The 13,197-nt window shown below is 43.1% G+C and overlaps 1 protein-coding gene across 1 annotated transcript in view; it reads left to right on the top strand.

The window, feature by feature from the left end:
* Positions 1 to 273: 273 nt before the first annotated feature.
* The window catches only part of PAQR8 (progestin and adipoQ receptor family member 8), a gene marked incomplete at its 3' end in the record, with an annotated part of 32,816 nt that continues 19,892 nt past the window's right edge, over positions 274 to 13,197 (top strand). The window contains exon 1 of the mRNA XM_082664699.1: positions 274 to 280. The remainder of the gene's footprint in view (positions 281 to 13,197) is intronic.

Here is a 13,197-nt window from a genome sequence, read left to right as displayed (position 1 = left end):
AGGTTGGGACCCCGCACCAAGCGAGCTCGGGGAGTGTTGGGACCTTGGGCGGGGGGACCAGGGAGGGGCGAACCTCGCTGACCCCACGCGGGCACCGCAGCGCCCTGTGCGTCTGTGGGCCCTCAGGCACAGACTCACAAAAGGGAGACCCGCGGGCCGGACGGGCTTTTGGTTGCACCTCGTATTTCTGAGCTGGGTTAGAAGTGATTTTGCCCAGGGATCCGATGAGAAGAGTCTGGGCTTAAAAGAACAGCTCTGGAGTGAGTTTTCAAATGTACAGGTAAGCTCTACGTGTGTGTGTGTAATTTTCAGACGCACATGTGCTACTTGCTGCCCCCTCTCCTGTACTCTTGAGAGGCAGTTTCTGAGTAAAAACTGGAAGAAAATCAGGAAGGCGCTCTCATGCACACATGCACACCCGAACCGCCCACAAATGCGTTGCATTCCACAGCCGAGTAAACACGAGGAGTGCTGTACAGTGTTGGATTGTTTCTTTTGGCGAGGGCTCCCTTTACTGGAGTTAATAGGAGTTACCTGCGTGGAAGGTGGACTGCCCTTGACTGCCCTCTTAGGATGTGCACAGCCTATACCCACCCCGGAGCTGCTACACCCTTGAACAAGTCACCCGGCAGGGCACTAGGCGGCTTAGGACCTCAGTGGATGGACATTCTAGAGTCTTTCTGAAGATAAACAAACGACCCGTACCCTGTCTGGTTTGTTTTTTTCTGTTGTTTGTCTTGGGTGCCTGGCTCCCTTTAATTAGTTTAATAATATCGACATATTAACATATCCTGTATGGTTAATTATGTGTTGTAATTAGTTTAATTATTTGATATAACAGCTAATTCTGGAAGACCCAGGGCCCTGGGAATCCTGTTAAGTGGATTTCTCCCTTAGAAGGTTCCTAGGCTTTAAGGGGCAGTGGGTGAGAGATGCCTCCCACTCCCTTTCTTTTCTGCCCTAGATATAGGTCCATCTTCTGATGTACACTGAGATTTGAGCTTCCTGGGAGGACCAAAGATTTTTGGCAACTAGCATATGTTGGGCCCTTTTTTTTTCCCCCTTCATGAAAAGGAAAGCTCTTCAGTAATTATGCAAGTTAGTGGAAGAGTGATCTATTCATTTCACAGGTATCATTTCAGGAGAAGCTTTTCTTTTATTTTCACCAGGGGGTGGTCAGAACCTTGAACCAAAATCTGCATTATTATTATTGCGTTAGCATATTTATCCACTTGGACGTAGAGCTAGCTGATTCTTCCAATTCTTTATCCAAATGTTAGGATAAATACGCCAGTATTTATACATTCAAATAAATGCATGTTTCTCCCCTTCAGAAGCCTCGGCTTGGCCAGCTGTGTACTAATTCTAGTGATGCTGTCATTGCTGAGAATAATTTTGGAGCTCCTGCTTTGGAGTTGCCTTCAGAGCTGGCAACACGGTGACTGAATTGCCTCTGTGATGGCAAACCTTCTGAAGCTGGGAAACAGCCAAGCACTGTGTGGAGCCAACTGTGGTGGAGAATCGAGGTTGTAATAGGAAGTATGTCCATTAAGGTAATGAAAGTCTTCTTGAAGGACTAGCAGGTCTACAGGGGTCATCCAGTAAAGAGTATATGTATGTGTTTAGGATTGTAAAGCAGTTGCTGTGAAATGCAACCTTCATTTGGATGTTCGTGCTCTGGCATGTGTGTAAAAAACTGGCCCTATAGTACCTTGCTATACCTTATGGCTTATTGGGCTGGAGAAAATAAGCCTTTCTTTTCCCCTTCCATGTACTCTTTACCAGGCAGTTTCCATCCCTTTGCATTTTTACAGAAAGCAAGATGAACAAAAGACTTGTTTTTTCAGAAAAAAATGTTGTCAGAAAGTCACTTACCCCATGGGTCATTAATGCCTGGTACCTGAGTTTTTATGTGAAGGAATCTATATAGAATCAAGCGGAAGAGAATGATTTCTGAAAATCCATTTCAGTTTTGTGATTCCATAGCACACAGCGTGAAAAATTAACATATCCTTTTTCTTCCATTGGTTCCATAAATTCCCAATTTTTTTTCAGGTTGTTAACCCAAAGCTTCATATAGCCATGGCTTGAATCTTGATTTAGCTGTGATCTTGGACAAGTTATTCATCTCTTTTGGCCTCAGTTTTTCTACCCTAAAATGAAGATATAGTGAGTAGGTACCTCATGGGACTGTGATGAAGATGAAGTAAGATTATGCATATAGAGCCCTGAGATCAGTGCCCCATACATAAAGTCTTGCTTTTTGTGTTATTAATAGTGCTTATTGATAGTTATGTATTAAACTTCCTTTTAAGCCATGTAGAAATTTATCATTTCCAAGTAATGACATTCCCTTTGGCTGGGCTTTGCAAATCAACATGTCAATGAGAACACCTGGTTTTTACTCTCCTAGCCTCTCAGGAGTTTTTAAACAGTCACCTTTACTGCAACCAGAGCTAGCTACTTTATTTTGAATTCTGATATTTTAAAAAACGAACAGTCCTGTTTTGATTGTGTGTTAGGTATAAGAGTTTGATCAAAAGCTGAAGGAAAATTGTTTAAAAGCTTCTCCTATAATTTTTTCCCTTGATCCAATAAAATATTATTCTAACGACGTAGCTATAGTTTTCTTGGCATATATTGAAAGGGATGATTCTGGGGAACGTTTGTTTCAGTTAAACTGGAGTTTTGTTCTGCTTTTTTTAAATGATAGGGAGGAAGAACCTGGCACTATGTTCTCAGCTCTTCCATAAATATCGACTTTAATCTTCTGCAGATTTATGAATTTTATTAAAAATACTTGCATACAAATAATTTTATCATAATTTTTAATCCAGTGGTTCGGGATTACTATGAAATAGAGGTTTCATGGAATGTTCGACATTTAGTGAGAGTTCTCTGCATTTCAGCAAAGTTTGTTCAGGAGACAGAGGTATAAGAAACAGATTTCTTCCTCCAGAAGTTCACATAATGTGCTCTCTTAGGACAATGCATTAGCAAGAGTATTTTTTCTCCTAATGGCTTATAGGGCTAAGGATTAATATGGATTTCACTGCATGTTCTTTTCCCTCAATTTCTTGGAGAAGGTTAAATATATAGATCTCTCAATAGTGTTCATATTTTTTGACGTGGATTAGATCCTGCTATGCACTCACATGCCGTAAAAGGAGATAAGGGCTCTAAAAGTATTTAGTGAATTGTAAAGTGATACACAGTCTGCCTTCCCTGTGGGGGCTGGATGGGGGGGGCGCTCTGCATCCTCAGATTCAACCAACTGTGGATGGAAATGTCAAAAAAATTAATCCATAGTCGGGGATATATGTATATGTGTAGCTGATTCACTTTGTTATAAAGCAGAAAGTAACACACCATTATAAAGCAATTATATTCCAATAAAGATGTTAAAAAAAATTAATCCATAGTCAATCTGAGAAAGAAATGGAAAATCTTTATTTGAGCCAACCTGAGGATTATAACCCAGGGGACAATCTCTTAGAGAGCTCTGAGGACTGTTCCAAAGAGGTAAAGGGGGAGGCCAGTATAGGTGTGATTTTGGAGAAGGGGGTACGCGCAACCAAGCACGCATCTTGGTAGAGGTGACTGCTATTTGCGAGGAACAGGTACCTTAGTTAATGGTTTTAGTGCTCCTCTAAGTATGGGAAGATGCAAAACACTGGATTCATAAAATCTTTTCCCGAAAATATCTAACTACCTGAGGGCTGGTTCTGTCAGTTTTCCCGCAGCACAAAAGGCTTCATCCTGATCTTCGCCCTGAATTCCTTTCAGGGTGTTCTGCATAGGTCAGCGACTGCAGTGGCCAATGACTTGTTCCTTGTAGAAATGGACAGTGGGCAGCATTCTTCGTCTTACACTCCCTTCCCTTTTAGTCTTAATTTTGATCAAGGCTTAGGAGGCATTTCGTGAGCACTTTGTCCCACAGCTCTAGGAATGCTCATTCCCAGGTCAGGCGAGGATTTGGTTGATAAGCCACTCAGTGTGCTATTACTGGACTAGGCCCTGTTACCAGTGGCCAAAAGCCTCTGGATCACCTGTCTTACATTCCGTTATAGTCCAGGAAATGGTTCCCTCTTGTTGCTTCTTCCCACATCTAGAGTTACACTATTATAATCATTGATTTTGTAGAACTATATCTTTGATCAGTCGTTTCAAGTTGACTAATCATCATTAATTTTGTTGGAGGCTCAGTCACACATTTGGTCATGCAAGAAGCAATAATCCTGTACAATAGGCAGAATACAAGTAATATAGCTAGTAACATTAACAAGGTCATAAGTATTTAAGTGAAGAGCTTCCATTAGGTGTGGCCCAGTATCTCCCCAGGTCATCTCAGCAGTCTGTTCTGCATTAATTGCTGTCTTTAAGGGAAATGATATCTTGGTATTGTACATAAAGCTCCCCAAAGATGTCTGCAGGTATAAGGTGAGGGTGTGTTATTATGACCCCTTAAGGATTGACAAAGGAATGTTATCTTCTAAAGAGTTAGGTGGCAGTCAGAAGAACAATTGATCTTTATGTTTGAACAGGTGTTTCTGCCACTGGCGAGTCCGGTTAATGCATAATGCAGATGCACAATGCACGGTAGAGGGGAGGGAGGAGGCCAAAGGGCAGAGAAAAATTTCATGTTTAAAATTTTCTTGTCTTGCCTTAAACTGTGAATTGAAATAAACATCGGAAAATATTTAGGAAAAAAATTCCAGAAAATTCCAAAAAACAAAACTTGAATATGCCATGCGCAGGCAACTACTTATGTAGCATTTACTTTACATAGCATCTACATTGTATTTACAATTATTTTCATAACATTTACATTGTATTAGGTGTTATAAGTAATCTAGAGATGTTTTAAAGTATATGGGAGAATGTGGGTTGGTTACATGCAAATACTATGCCATTGTGTATAATGGACTTGAGCATCCACAGATTTTGGTATCTGAGGAGGGTCCTGGAACCAATCCCCCACAGATACTGAGGGATCACTGTATAACCATAGGGTAGGGGGCTATTATTGTTGTTCCATACTTTCCCAGAGTGTTCTGATTATCACCTCCATAGCGGTGTTTGGCCCTTGCTCTATCTCTCTTCTGAATGGTGGTTTACACCCAGAAAACAATACAGCAGCGTGGTTTAGACTAGAGCAGTGGTTCTTAATAAAGAGCAGTGGCTGTGTTTTTGCATCCTCCCGCCCCCCAACCCACCAGGACATTTGGCAATGTCTGGAGATGTTTTTGGTTTTCACAGCTGGGAAGAGGAGAGATGTTATTGACATCTAATGGGTAGAGGCCAGAGATTCTGCTAGGTATAGTATAATGCACAGGACATCCCCTTACAACAAAGACTTTTCCAGCCCCAAATGTCAGTAGCGCTGAGAGACCCTAGACTAGAGCAAGGGACCTGGAGTGGGGGCCAACCTGGGTTAGCATCCTGGAACAACCCTGAGTGAGTTCCTTAACCTGAGTGTCTATAAAATGCAAGTCTGAAGTGCTATTGTGGAATAGGTGAGATGGTGTATATAAAGTACTTAGCTCACAGAGGTGCCCCGTAAATGGTAACTCTTAGTATTATGTCTGGTTGGTAAATCCAGGGACTATGCTTTAAATAGACAGCTTTGGCTTTTGAACCCATTGTGTACAGAACCAAGTCAGGTTTCATTTTTCTTTTTCTATAAATTTATTTATTTATTTATCTTTGGCTGTGTTGAGTCTTTGTTGCTGCATGCGGGCTTTCTCTAGTTTCAGCTAGCGGGGGCTTCTTCGTTGCGGTGTGCGAGCTTCTTATTCCCGTGGCTTCACTTGTTTTGGAGCACCAGCTCTAGGCGTGTGGGCCTCAGTAGTTGTGGCACATGGCCTCAGTAGTCGTGGCTCGCAGGCTTCAGAGCGCAGGCTCAGTAGTTGTGGCACATGGACTTAGTTGCTCCGTGGCATGTGGGATCTTCCCAGACCAGGGCTCTAACGCGTGATTGCTGCATTGGCAAATGGATTCTCAACCACTGCGCCACCAGGGAAGCCCTGCTGGACAGTTTTCAAAGTGCTTTTATATACCTTGTCAGATACAACTTTTGCAACCACCCTGTGAGGCATGGAAGGCAGATACCATATTGATTTTTTTTTTTTTTTTTTACAGATGAAGGAAACTTGGGGCTGGAGATGGTAAGAAATTTGTCAAAGTCACAGTGAGAAAAGGGCAAAAACAGGGACTCAAACCCAGGTTGAGTAGCTTCCGATTACTGCTACAGGGCTCCATCCACCACACCTTTCTGTCTCTTCTGATGTAGATGGAGCATGAACTTGATGCAACTTCAAATAATACATCAAAATAATAACTATTGACTGAACATCTACTGATGTCAGGAAATGTACAGTTGACCCTTGAGCAACCTGGGGGTTAGGAGTGCCAACCTCATGTGTGGCCTGGGTAGTCCTGGCTGAGAAGGAACCTGAACAGTGACCCTGTGGAGTGAGATTTGATGGACTTCTGGGAAGTGGTCTGAGAAGCAAAGGATATCTTGTTCATTCATTCGTTTGTTTGTTCATTCATTCATCAGTATTAAGGGCTTACCAGGGCCAGGGTCTATGCTGAACACGGGGTAAAGATGGAATGTTGAACCCAAATGCAGTCCCTGCCCCTACAGAGGTGACAGTTTGGAGTTGAGTTGTAGGGAGGATGTTTTGCTTCAGAGGTAGGTGGGGAAAGGATTCCTCAAGGCTTTTTCATACCTGTGCACAGAGCTGAAGCGAAGCTCAGGCCATGTGTAAGTAGAAGGTGCTGGTTGGCTGTACTCAGGTGCTTAGAGTGGAAGAATAAGACCTCATGTTATGGGGATATATGTACATGTATAGCTGATTCACTTTGTTATAAAGCAGAAGCTAACACACCATTGTAAAGCAATTATACTCCAATAAAGATGTTTAAAAAATAATTAATTAAAAAAGAAAAAAAAGACCTCATGTTATCCCACATGACATTCAGAACCCCACTTCCCCAAAGGTGGGGAACCGCCCTCTGCTGGAAGTCACCTGGGTTGGACAATCAGGTTGAGTAAAGCCTGGGGCTTAGGGAAGTCTTTCGTCCTCAGCGTGTCTGGAAGGGTACAAGCTCCAAGCCATCTAGATTGCTAATAAACTGACCCTGTTGTCTTATGTGATGAAGACTCCATACTATAGCAGAGCAGGGCTTGTTGAATGAGTGAATTAATAATAATTATAATAAATGTTAGTCTATGATAGAGGTAATGGGAGACTTCAAGATTTCGAGACGAACACACCCAGAGAAGAACCGAGCTCTCCCCCCTTTCCAGGCTGAGCTGGTTCCTGGGACTGTAAGAACCTAAAGGAGATCAGAGCTAGGGTTATTGATTTAAGAGGTTTTTGTTGGTCTTGAGACACTAGCATTAAGGGCATCTTAGGGTGATGTAGTCCAAGATTAAGAAAAGCAAAGAAGAAAAAAAAACCCTCAATTCTTAAGGAATAGATAATTTGTTGCTTTTCACCAGTAGCTTGAAACTATGTATTTGCCCTATTCTTGCACCTGCTCTTTGGAGTCTGAGAGAATTTCCCAAGAGGTTCAAGATAAGTCTACAGTCTAGAAACTGGAGAAGGGCTACCCTTACCCAAACTACTTGAAGATGGAATGAAAATACACATACTCTGCTGAATATTGCCTGTAGATCGTACTTTTGTGAGAAATGAAACTTTGTTGGTGAAAACTATCTTCTCATTTTCCTTTTAGACTCAAATTGGTTTTATAAAATATGGGAGAAAAAGGAGGAGGATGTGAAATCAATGATGAGTGTAGTGGCTCTTGAATTAGGAAATTTATATTCTCCCTGGTGTATTTCACTCCGTCCAAAGAATTCATTCCAGGAGTCTCATCTTAGCTTTTCTATTCCTGCACTTAAGCAAGATAAGGGCATCAATATTGTTCTCTTGAGTTGCCAGGAAGCCTGAGCACTTCATAAAGTAGCATTAGTCAGTTTCATGCATGGGCTAATGCTTGGGTTGGAATTGGCTGCAGTGGTAGAATGTCACCCAAACAGACAGGTTCAGGTAAAGCACCAAGAATTTCATTGAAACTGGGCAGCATTTCAGGCAGGTAGAAACTGGTTCATCAAATCTCATTGTGGCAAAGAGGTTCAGGTTAATTCATGAAGTACGTGCACAATTTTGTCCCATGAAAGAAAAAAAAAAACTATTATGTGGCTGTGATATGTCTTATGGCCTGGAGGACCATTGTGTCTAGATATATTGACCTAATTCCAAAGGGGGTAATGATAATACACCCACGTGTGCATGAAGGCATACAGAAACATAAAATACCTACTGTGTATTGAACAATTCCTGTGTGTCAGGCATTGTGCAATGCGCTTTTTTTTTTTTAACCTTATCTCTACTCCCCGAAACAAGTTTAGGAGAGAGAGATCCCAGTTTACCAATGAGAAAAAGAAATGAAGTGGCTTGCTCAAGGCCACTACAGTTAGTAAGTATCAGAGCTGGTTACAGATTCCTCATTTCTGAGAGGGCCTGGGGCAGATGAGTTTGGGTTTAATAAAGGGCTCCCTTACAATGCATCTGTAACCTGGAATGGGTCCAGGGTGGGATTTCCTGTCCGCCCAGCTCATCACCCTATTTAAGGGATTCCGGAAGCTCGGAGTTACTAAATTTATATATGTGGTTCCCTGAACCTATTGAAAGCATAGGCTCAGGGGGGCAGGGGCTGGGGGTAGTGCGTTGAGCCCGTCTTCATGATTTCATATGCCTACAAAACCACATACTGTATATGTGTGTCAAACAGCTGCACAGACCATTAAAACTTGAAAGTCCTTTGCTTTAGGCTGCGGTGATAGTAGCTTCATTTGGAGCCACCTGCCAGCTCATCTAAACTCTGGCCTGTGATTAGGTGTATCTGGCTGAAAGATACAGGGTGATGAATCATTTAATGGATGTTGTTGATTTAGAAAACTTTCAAAGCATGGAGAACTTATAATAATCACTTTAAAACAGGTTTCATGGGACTTCCCTGGTGGTCCAGTCTTAAGACCCTGCGCTTCCACTGCTGGGGCACAGGTTTGATCTCTGGTCAGGGAACTAAGATCCTACATGCCTCACAGTTTGGCCAAAAAAAAAAAACAAAAAAAAAAAAACAGGTTTGATGATGAAAAGATTGGGCAATAATGGATGGCCTAGAGTGACAGTGAAGTTCTCAGTTGCAACCCCCTGACCCCCCATCTTGCTGGCCCCAGAGCCAACTCATGTCTCTAGAGAGGCAAGCTGTGATCCTGGTTCCTTTTGAACGTAGAAATGACAGCTTCAAGACCCTCTCTGATCTAGGACAGATTGCATTAGTTGAGCACATGTTGTGTGCTAGCAGTTTTACCTGTATTATCTTCTCTCTCTCTTAAACTTTCTATTATAGAATATTTCAGACAGACAGAGGTGCACAGAATAGTAGAATACACCTCCATGTGCCCATCCCCAACTTCAACAATTACCAACTCATGGCCAACTTCTCTACATACACCTTACCTCCAAATGATTTTGAAGCAAACCCAAGCCACCATTTCATGATTTGGGAGCATTTCAGAATGCATTTCTAAAAGATGAGGGCTCTTTTATCATAATTCTTTAAACATGACAACAACCCTATTAGGTACCACTCTATCCTTATTTTATAGGTAAAGACAGTGAGACACAAGGAGGTTAAATTATTTGCCCAAGGTCATCCAAGGCAGAGTCAGGATTCAAACCCAAGTTGCCTAACTCCAAAGCCTGTCCTGTTAACCACCACACTGTGTTAAGGTAGCCATTAGACCCCTCTGCTCTAGCTAATCCTACACTGTGGAATTGGATCCTGGAAGCAGGAAAATAAACTCCCAGGGACAACACTATTGATTTCCGTGAATTCATCCACCCAGTCATTGCTGCAAGCAGGGTATATTTAGGTTCACAGGGTTAGAATGGCTGTGAAAGTCTTAGACTTGTCATCTCAAGGAATGAAAGGACTGGCCTGAAATATTAATGGATCCTCTTTGGGCAGCAAATCTGACAAAGCAGTCAAACCCTTATCGTGCTAGTGTTTGAAAGGGTGGAGAAACCCACAATGAAAAGGACTTCACAGAGAATATGACTGTCGTGCTCTGGCTGCCAAGGGAAGTAAAAGGTTTCTTTTAAAATGAATTTTCCTCTGGTTTTCTCTCTTGGCAGAAGGAATCATAGTCTTCCCACTGAGTCTTTTCAGTTCGTTTCTAGCACAGCTAATTGTGTTTATTTGTCTCCAGAATCACATGTCTGCCTCCTCTCCCTGGCCTTTCCTTAAGGTATCTTGCCTGCTGTGTACTACGGTTGCTGCCAAAAAACGTTCCCCTCACCTGGGAGCGGTTGGCTGACAACACAGAGTAGATGTTGGGAGGCCACCTGTCTCTCCAGAGATCTGCCCTGGCCTCAGGCGTCCAAGCCCACCTCAGGGTGGGGATTATATAAGCTGGTGGGGAAAGGAACCGTGTCATTTGCCTTGTGGCTACCCTTTTGGCCCATCAGGGTTAAGAACAGAGCAGAAAACACATGAATACTATTGATTGGCTGATCAAGGAGCTTTGCTAGTTCAAGTTCAAGAAATTGATTCTCCATTTTTTCCTATCCAAACAAGCATCACACTGACTTTTCTGTTTAATACTTTTCCTTTGGCTTTGGGAATCGCTGACTTTTAAGTGATTCTCAAACCTCAGTTTCTTTTCTTACCCGCTTCCCCATGAAGTCCAATCACAGAAGCCATGTAATCACTGGAGGACTACCCAGCCCTTCTTAATCCTCTCCTGTGAAGCACTAAATGGTGGTCCTTGTCAGGGTGCAGGTGAGGACGAGCCTAGAAATTCCACCTTTGACTCTCTCTGGGAACACCATGAGACCACTTTATCAGACGGTAACAATTTCTGGGTCCGTGAGGACCTCAGCCTGTGTCTTTTTCAGGGAACATCTGTTTTCCTTAAACCTTTGCTGTTGCAAATCTTCAAAATTATTTATTTATTTATTTATTTATTTTGGCTGCACCAGGTCTTAGTTGTGGCACGTGGGATCTTTTTTTTTTTTTTTAAAGTTGCGGCATGTGGACTTCTTAGTTGCAGCATGCGGGTTTCTTAGTTGGAGCATGCATGTGGGATCGAGTTTCCCGACCAGGGATCAAACCTAGGCCCCGCATTGGGAGCACAGAGTTTTACCCACTGGACCACCAGGGAGGTCCCTGAAATAATTTTTTATGATTGCTGGGACTTCTACTTTTTGAAAACTAAGGAAAATAGTAGACTGTGAGTTGCTAGCTCTTCATCATAGAGTCAGCTCAGGGATGGCAAATACATGGCTTTGTGCCACGGCCCCCTTCTGAGCCTGGTGTCCCCCAGGAGCAGTGGCAGACTTGTACATCGATCACAGCATCTTCTCTGGAGCTCGCCGGGGCCTGAATGCCTCTCAGTGCGGGACCCCAGGAAGCCAGTTACCAAGAGTGTGGCCTAGGGTTGACACCTCTGTGCCCTTCCCTAAGTAAGTGGTCTTTAAAGCCCTTCCCACACTAAAATCTCTTGAGCCTTTCTGCCTGTGGTCACATTGGGTCCCTAACAGCAAGGGGCCAGCTCTCTCCTCTTTCACCAAGAATCAGATTAAAGGGGGATGTGTCACCACTCAGGCATGCTAAACCCTTTCTGGAAAGCAGATGATGGGGAAAATGTTTTAAACATTGATGGTTCACGGAGGAATTGGAGGTCGTGACTCTTCCTTTCCAACCCATAGTGGGTTTGTAGATTGGGTTTGTAATTTGGTTGGTGAGTCAGTAAGACTAATTAAAGTCATCCTTTTTATGGAGAACCAGAATGTTTAATGCCCAGGGGGAATATAAAGGAAATGGGAGCCCAAAGCCTGTCCTTTAGGAGTTCCTAATCTGGTAGAGCAGTTGTATTAAGTTGAATTTAGATTCAGTGTAGTTTAATGAGATGCAAGGAGAAATGTAGTGCCTGGTTATAATTAACTCACTCTCAGCTGACTAACATCCGTTTGAAGACATTTGGAGGGCATTAAGATAATGCCTGTGAAGCAACAGGACTTCCTTGACAGAAGATGCTATAAGTATTTATGACCATATTGTAGATAATGTACAGGGCTGTAAGGAATGGTTTGGGCCCATCTGTAGTCACCAGAAATTGTTACCCTCTGATAAGCTGGTCAGGCAGAAGCTGCAAGGGCTGCTGCAGGCCTGGCTGTCTCCAGGATGGTTAACAGAGGATGCCGAGCTGCTGTCTGGGAGGTTAAGATCAGGCTGGTGTGCGTGAGTGTGGTTTTCTCTTGCTTTAATCAACAGTACATTCTTTTACAAGAAAACGTCAAGAAAAGTCTTTTCGCAAGAAAAAGCTCATCTTGGAGTGCTCTGACTTACCAGCAAGGACCGGCAGAGGCACTTTTTCCATTTCAGAAATCTCAACAGTATAGTGAGGGCAGAGGAAGGGAGAGGGGGAAAACCGTATAGGTCAAAGAACGCATTAGATTGACCAAGTATTCTAAAGGTATTTTTCAAAAAATCAGGTTAGATTTAGAATCCCTTTCCTAAGTGTGTACTTTTTTTTTTTTGCGGCCTCTCACTGTTGTGGCCTCTCCCGTTGCGGAGCACAGGCTCCAGACGCGCAGGCTCAGCGACCATGACTCACGGGCCCAGCCGCTCCACGGCACGTGGGATCTTCCCGGACCGGGGCACGAACCCGTGTCCCCTGCATCGGCAGGCGGACTCTCAACCACTGCGCCACCAGGGAAGCCCCTGGCTTACTATTATTCTTTACTTTCTCCATCTTTTAGGACATCATATAAAATAAGCCAAAAAAACATCATTTGCTGTTGTTATTCAGGAACGTCCAAAGTATTTGAATTCTCTGGTGTGGATAAGTGGCCTGTGAGGCTGAAATAGCGAGCTGGGGAATAATTGCAACTTTTCAGTAGATACTACAATCCTTTGTGGAAGGGAGCACTGGGGCAGTGGAACTGCAAGTACTGTGCTGACCTTGAACTTTTCTCGTAACAATAAGTGCTTGTCTCTTCCCAAGACCATATGATCTGTGGAACTTGCTGGAATAGCTTCTGGCTGGTACTGTGTCTTTTGTTTTCTACCGGCACCCTGGGACTTGAGAACGCACTCTTTGGAGTTTAAAAG

Source organism: Grampus griseus (genome assembly GCF_964374135.1).
Source record: "Grampus griseus genome assembly, chromosome: 10".
Taxonomy (NCBI): domain Eukaryota; kingdom Metazoa; phylum Chordata; class Mammalia; order Artiodactyla; family Delphinidae; genus Grampus; species Grampus griseus.
Note: the sequence above shows the minus strand (reverse complement) of the source record. Positions and strands in the feature narration are given on the sequence as shown.